Source organism: Triticum aestivum, chromosome 1A, assembly GCF_018294505.1.
Source record: "Triticum aestivum cultivar Chinese Spring chromosome 1A, IWGSC CS RefSeq v2.1, whole genome shotgun sequence".
NCBI classification, from domain to species: domain Eukaryota; kingdom Viridiplantae; phylum Streptophyta; class Magnoliopsida; order Poales; family Poaceae; genus Triticum; species Triticum aestivum.
Window position 1 is genome coordinate 499505256 of NC_057794.1, and position 8571 is coordinate 499513826.

Here is an 8571-nt window from a genome sequence, read left to right on the forward strand (position 1 = left end):
GACTAGCACCAAAGTTACTTGCATCAAAACTGACATGTATCTATATATGTGATGAAGGCATTTTTTTTCTTTCTATTCATCACTACTTGATGCTTCCTGCTATGAAGAAAGAAGAAAACTAGTTTTTTTTCAGCCCATTTTTGTATCTCACACTCCATTATGACGCTTCCTAGACCTGGGATGTCAAAGTATAAATTTTCCTCAAAATTTAGATTACAAAAAATAGAATGACTCTTCTTGTCTGATTGTTAATACTATCATTTACTTTAAAGTTGGATTGCCTTGATCGATTGAGCAATGAACAAGAAAATGGTACCATCTCTTTCTTTGTGGACACAATCTACGTACAATTTTCTTCTTCATCCATGAGAAGCATCTTTTTTTTCATTCATGACAAAAGATCCACTGGAGATGAGATGCGGCGACAACCATTGACTGGCTGGCTGTGTGGTGGAGTAGAAGGCGGCTGTGCGGCGAGTTTGGAGACGAGTGGCTACTTTTTTCCCATCAAGAAAAGGAGAAAGGAGCAGCTTCTATGCGACCAGGGTTCAAACCCCGTCGAGGTTGAATTTTCTGGTACCTCACTCCGGGCGGGCTTCTTCTAAAAAACTATGTCCTGAGTGCTAGTGCCCATGGATCTCATTTTTTTACATCAATTTCACGTAACCTAACAAGTCATTTTTAGGGAAAATACCAACCAAATTATTTATAGGTAGCCTAGAATTTAAAGCTTACTAAAATCAGGATGCGACTCATATTGTACCATGCAAATAAAGCTAAAGACAATGTTCCTCACATTATAAGTAAATATCTTAAACACATCAAGTAGATTATCTATAGATTTTTTATCAACTTACATCACCAGTGAAGTGGATTTTTGTCAGGAAATATGCAACTTGTATTACTAGGAGGCCAAAGCCACCATATGTAAGATGTTCATGAGAATGCCAAAAGGCAAGAATACAAAAGGCCAAAGGCCATCATCAATATAACTATAACACCCCCCCCCCCTTCAAACTCATGGTGGATCCACAACACTGAGTTTGGAGAGGTGAAATCTATGTTGCACTCTAGTCTGTGCCTTCGTGAAGAAATCCGTCAGCTATAACTCGGAAGGCACATACTGAAGAGCAATAACACGATCCTGCACAGCAGCGCGCACATAATAAGCATTAACACCAATATGTTTCGTAAGCTCATGCTTCATGGGATCCCGCGCAATACTGATAGCACCTGTACTGTCGGACAAGAGGGTGGTAGGTGTAGTCACAGAAACACCAAAATCCTCCAGTAGCCACCATAACCAAGTCACCTCTGCCATCAGAAGAGCCATAGCTCTCAACTCGGCCTCCGCACTCGAACGAGAAACTATAGTCTGTTTCTTCATCTTCCGAGCAATGAGAGAACCACCAAAAAAACACAGTAAACAGAAAGTGAACGGCGATCTAAAGGACCATTGACCCACGTAGCATCCGAATAGGCCTGGAGCTGTAACAAGCTGGAGCGAGGAAAGAAGAGACGATGAGAGATCGTGTCACAAAGATATAGTAGAACTCGAAGGTGACTATAGTGAACTTAAGTGGGAGCGAAAACAAACTGACTCAGAATATGGACAGGATAGGAGATATCCAGACAAGTGACAACAAGATAGACAAGACTCCCAACAAGATGACGATAATGAATCGGATCAGACAAGAGCTCATCATCAGAAGCCCGAAGGTTAATATTGAGCTCCATAGGAGTCTCAGCAGTGCGCTCATCACTAAGAGCGGCACGAGCAAGAAGATCCTGGATATACTTTTCTTGAGAAATAGAAAAGCCATTAGAGGTGGAGGAAACCTCAATCCCAAGAAAGTAACGAAGGGGGCCAAGATCAGACATAAGAAACTGCTCACTGAGACGGGTCTTGACAAAGGCAATGTACTCAAAATCGTCGCCGGTGATGATCATGTCATCAACATATAGAAGAAGAGTGACCACAAGCATAAAGGTGGAAAATAGTGCTAGATCATGAGCACTGGGCGAAAAACCAGCTGCAATGACCACAGAGGCAAAACGCTCAAACCAAGCATGTGGGGCTTGCTTAAGGCCATATAGAGAGCAAAGAAGACGGCAAACCATGCCGTCAGGAACTGAATACCCAGGTGATGGCTACATATAAACTTCCTCACGCAACTCACCATTAAGAAAGGCATTCTTAACATCAAGCTGAGACACGGACCAATGGCGGATAGAGGCCACTGCGAGAAGTGTCCTGACAGTGGTCATATGGACCACAGGAGCAAAAGTCTCATCGTAATCATGACCATGCTCCTGCTAAAAGCCACGAGCTACAAGACGAGCTTTATAACGCTCAAGAGAACCATCAGAGCGAGTCTTAATCTTATAGACCCACTTACAAGTGATGGGACGAACGCGGGAGGAAGAGAAACCAGGTCCCACATGCTGGTGTGCTCAAGGGCAGCAATCTCCTCTGCCATCGCAAACTACCATTCAAGATGAACAATAGCATCTCGATAAGAATTCGGCTCAAGAATGGTCGAAAGAACATAGCGAGAAGGAGAATATCTGTCAGGAGGCGGACAAGGCCGAGAACGAAGACCATAAGTCGGTTGAGAGGAGGAAGACGAAACACCAGAAGTAGAGAGGGCACATCGGTACTCATCCACAACACGTGAACGACGAGTATAATGGAATGGAAAGGACGGAAGAGGTGGAATGTATCAGTGATGAAGGTGGAGAAGGGGAAGGTATCGGTGATGAAGGTGGAGAGTCATGCGATGAGGGAGGAGAAGAAACCGTAGGAGAGGATGGCGTCAAATCTGCAACAGCGGGGCGAGAAGTAGGAATACTGGGCATAGAGGGAGGTGTATCCGGAAATGTAAGAAAGAGATGTCCTCTGTCGAAAAGGCCAAGGAAGATGGACACGGGTAGAAGGGACGAGATTCATCAAAGGTCACATCCTGGGAAATACGCATCCGGCGACCGACAGGATCCCAACACCGATAGCCCTTGTGCTTATCACTGTATTCGAGAAAGACACACTCAACAGACTGAGCGGTTAGTTTGGTGCGTTCAGGAGGGGCAAGCAAAACATAGCAAAAGCAACCAAACAAACGGAGCGCCGAATAATCAGGAGAACGACCAAAAAGACGCTCAAGAGGAATACCACCCTGTAGAGCAACAGATGGTTGAATGTTGATGAGATAGGTGGAAGTAGTAACAGCCTCAACCCAGAAGTGAGGCGGAAAAGAGGCGGCGATCATCATCGCACACGCCGTCTCAGGAAGGTGACGATGCTTGCGCTCAGCCACACCATTCTGAGCATGAGCACTAGGGCAAGAGAACTGAGTAAGAGTACCATGCTCGGCAAGAAATCCTCACAGGGCATGGGAGATATACTCACCAACTGAATCTGCGCGAAAAACACGAATAGGAGTGGAAAATTGGGTATGAACCATGGCAGCAAATTTTTTATATATAGATAAGACCTCACTATGAGAAGACGTGGAATAGATCCAAGTGTACCGAGAAAAATCATCTATAAAGATAATATAATAGCGATGACCCCCTTTTGAAGCGAAGGGAGCCGGACCCCAAACATCAGAGTGAACGAGATCAAGAGGACGCTCGAAGACTGACTGTGAGGGTAGGGTACCTGAATTTTCTTACCAAGCCTACAACCCAGACAATCCAACGAAGCGTTACCGGAGACAGACTCCAGAACACCATGATGAACCAAAGACGAGAACCACATAAATGGCCAAGACGATGATGCCACTGCTGAAAAGAGCTGGTAGATGCAACAACAGGGGTTGTGAGACTAGTGGCGGAAGGAAGACGAAGCCATTCAAGCTCCTAGAGACCATCAGAACATTGAGGGCCAGCACCAAGCAGAGCGGCCGTGCGACCATCTTGAACAGAACATGAATCAAAGTTGAGAATGGCCCTACAACTAGAGTCAACAATCTGACCATCAGAAATGAGCTACATGGTAAGTTGAGGAACATGAGCGACAGAGGGAACATGAAATGAAGAAGTGCTAAGAGTTCCTTGACTAGCTACAGGACCGGAGTGCCATCAGTCGTAAGAACACGAACAGGAGATTCGACAGGTCGAACGGAGGTCAAAGTGGAAGAATCATAAGTCATATGAAACGATGCTCCAGTATCGAGAATCCATGGGGATGTACGTGGATGAGTAGAAAGTGGTTTCTCAGTGCCAGAAGAGTCAGTCACAGAACCTGCAGAAACTGTCGGTGAAGAATCCCAAGCATCAAGCAGGCATCACAGCTGTACAATCTCACACGCAAACAGGGACACTGTGGAAGAGGTTGAAGTAGAAACATCTGCCGATGATGAGCAGTCGCCACCACCCGTGGAAGCCGCGTGCAGAGTCGACAGAGAGTAGCGAGTCAACGTAGAGCCACATGTGGAAGCCACTTGGGGAGTCGACGTATAGTGGCCAGCAGCACCGGTGGATGTCGCAAGAGGTGTCGAAGTAGAGCGACAACCACCACCTCCAGGTGTGCGAGCACCAGCACCGAGCAGAATTTACAGTGTATTATTGATATATATGCAACTGGCAAAAATATAACCCTACTACTCCAATGACTGTTTGTAATCTAAAAAATCTTCTGAAGATACATGATATTGTGGCTGCATTTCGGAATATTACTAGCGCAGCATGTCTCTCAGTACAAAAGAAAGGCATATATTCATATGATACAGAATCAGATTCAGGCTGTGGTGAAGGTTCTAATGATGACATCGGCGACAGCTACATAACTATTAGCGATCTCCATAGCCATTAAATTAATGTTAGGCACTCTGTTATGCTCTAGCCCAGTATATCGTGAACACTATGTATTCTACCTGCTTGAAAAACTTCTTGTATTATATCCCCTGTGTTAGTTGCAGTTGCTTAGATAACATTCTCTATCCACTGTAATATTTGCATTTGCTATGTATTGAACCTACCATCAATGGACCATTCTGTAGCAGCATTTCCCTGTATGCTTGTTGTTGATCGTCTCATGTTTTCTTCAGCACTGATGTGTCCTCTTTCAGTACAATTATATTGTTCCTTTTGCTTATGTAAGAGCATCTTCTATTCTTTGTTTGAATGCCCTTCATACCTTCATTTAAACTTTTGTGTACTCTAATTTCCCCTGTCAAAATTCATGCATTTGAATAAATCTCTGGAACATGAGCTGTCAAAATTCATGCATTTGAATAAATCTCTGGAACATGAGCTGTCAAAATTCATGCATTTGAATAAATCTCTGGAACATGAGCTGAAAGAAAAAGAAGGAATAATAGACTATCTGAGTAGCAGCTGGTCGAATGGTCTACACGGAAGTAAAGGAACTTTACCACATCATAAATACCAACTTCACAGGAGGATCAATGCCTAAAAAACAATGGTTTGAACCATATTCTCTCGCAGATCAAGTGTGTTGCGGATTGCCGACATTACAATCAAAGGACATTCTACACAAAACAGAGAAGTATAATTGGGCATTCCACACAAAACAAACAAGTATTATTGGGGAAGTCATTTCTGCTTTTGTCAATGACAGCCCACCAAGCACACCCACCATGAAGAGCTACTTAGACGATGAAGTCATTTTCGATGCCTATGGCTCAGGCAGCGATGACTCTACCTGATCTTAGTTAGTAGTTACCATAAGCTGGCTGACCAAAGTTATCTATATGACACATCTCCGCCTATTTGGCTTTGCTTATATCATGAACTAATCTCATGCCTTTATTTTGTCATATGAACCTACCATTAATGTAATATAATAGTGTCATATATGAACATCTTACCTATATGCAGTGGTAGTTACCACCACTTGCGTTTTGTATGTTGTATGTAGTATCTGACGAAATCGAGAGTATGTACGTGTAGTATGTAGTATATAACAATGATTAGGTAATATAAATACTAATTTTTAGGTAGTATATATCTTGTTTTGAGTATGCTCTTTTTTATGTATAAATATGTACGTATTTCACAAATATAACAAAAACTATGAGTTCATATGCAATTTTTTCATATAACTTGCTTTGAAACATCTTAGATATATTATATGAACATATTTAAAATAATAAAATTGTATATATAGTACCACATGGTAGTATATGAGATATGTGGGGTAACTACCACCGGGTGGTAGGATGTATTTTCTCTCTCTCTCTCTCTCTCTCTCTCTCTCTCTCTCTCTATATATATATATATATATATATATATATATATATATATATATATATATATATATCTTATGCTTCAAGGATTTTATGACCAGTCTCTAAATATTCCAAGTTTTGAAAGCCTGATTCACTCTCGCCCTTTGTGCCATCGGCGCAACGGATCATCTAGTAAATTTAAAAGCTTAGCAAGAGAATAGCATCTCTGTTCCGGGAGAAAATTTTAAGAGTTTAGCAAGAGAATATCGTCTCTATAAATTTTAGAGCTTAGTTTTTTTTTGCATATGCATGTAACAACAACTCTTTTGTGTTCTGGTCTTAAATATCCTATTCATGATACAGTAATCTGCACCAAGCTTACTATGTTGAATTTCGATAAGGGCAATCCCACTGTTTATGCATCTTCTTAAACAGAAGAACGATATTTGGGGTATCATCTGAGATGTGCTTGATTAATGTCTTTCAGGCAATGTGTGATGCCATTTGCAACCTTCTTGTCAAGCAACCTGAAACAGGAGTAACTCCATTAATCATTATGTAGGTATGTTAATAATCATTATGTCACATTGTAATTCCATCACAATAATCATCTCTTCTATTTCATTCTCTGAATTTCTGTACTGGTGATGCTTACATATATGTATATTTTGCTTCTGCTTGATGTCTCGCATTCCTGATCCGGTCTTGATGATCTATGTGGCCGGAGAAAATACATTGCCTGTGAATTTGTCTAAAGATGCATTATGATACCCAGCTGTGTTGGTATGGATTAAAAATATGTCTGCAGAGTATCATTGATGGTTATTTTGCATGTTGGGTCATGTTAGTAATGTGCTTTGAAATAATTTTCCCTCGTCTCAGTTTTGTTTTTCTTTTAGGAAAGACCCTACGTGGTTATATGGTATAAATATGCGTACATTTTTTAGGCAATATTATGGTAGCAGCAGGAGTGGGCGGTGCTTGGCTGCCGACAGACGCTTGGACCCTGTCAGGGACAGGGCACGCATGTACGTCGAGGTGCTCCAGGGCAGCGCGTGAGGCAGTGAGAAGGTCGTGCTGTATGAGATGGAGCGCAAGGAGCACATGTATTAGAGCATCTCCAACAGCCACCTTAAACTAATGCCGCGCCGCAAATTAGGCCGTTTTAGCGCGCGCGCAACGCGGCGGGTCGCTCCAGCGGGCGCGCAAAAATGGCGCGCGCGCTATAATGGGTTGAGCGCGCGGTCGAAAACACTTAGCCGCGCGGTGTATTTCGGGCGCCCGCTGCAGTGCGCGGCACACTCCAGCGCTCGCGCCCGCATTTCCTCTCCCACTTCCACCCCCTGTCCGGCCGCGCCGCCGCTGCCGCCCGCGCCCCCCGGCGACCGTTCAGGCTTCCCCGGCCTATCCCCGCGCGCCCGTGCTTCCGCCCCATCCCCTCCTAGTCCTGCCGGCGCTCGCGCGCCTCCGTCGTCCGAGGAACAGCGCCCGAGCGCTCGCTGCCGCGCCGCGCCCGCAAGGTGTTTGACAAAACGCCTACAAGGTATGTATTGCTCAAACTTCATGAATTTGATGCATGTTTTGAATTGTGTTTTTATAGTATAGTATTGAACATTGTAGATGAGTTCGTCGTATGATTCTTCCAAAGAAGAATTTGATATGGAAGAGGAGGAGGATCTTGCAATGATCCTAGCTATGCATATAAAAAAAACCGAAGCACGGTGGTTCGGTTATGGGTCGGCAGAAAATTTAAAGGGATAGGACCGATGCCCACAACAGATTGATCAGGCATTATTTTGCGGAGAATCCATATATCCCGAGTCGTATTTTCGTCGCCGGTTTAGGATGAGCACCGAGTTGTTCAGGCGCATTGCAGAGAAACTAGCGAGCCATGACCCTTTTTTTCAGCAAAGGAGGAATGCCGCCGGAGAGCTCGGGCATAGCACCTTTCAGAAGGTGACAGCCGCTTTGCATATGTTGGCATACGGTATACCGGCTGATCTTGTTGATGATCACTTGGCTATGGGTGAGAGCCAAGCCATCATGTGTGCCAAGCGCTTTGCAGTGGGAATTGTGCAAGTGTTTGGCGAGGAGTATTTGAGATCTCCCAATGCTGAAGACGTCGCAAGGCTATTGGCGATGAACAAAGCTCGCGGTTTTCCTGGCATGCTTGGCTCAATAGATTGCATGCATTGAAGTTGGAAGAATTGTCGAAAGGCATGGCATGGGCAATTCCACGGCCAAAAAAAGGGTTCCACTATAATCCTTGAAGCGGTGGCCGATCAGGAGACTTGCATTTGGCATGCATTCTTTGGAATGCCTGGATCTTTGAATGACATCAATGTTGTCAACCGGTCACCACTGATGAATAAGATTGCAA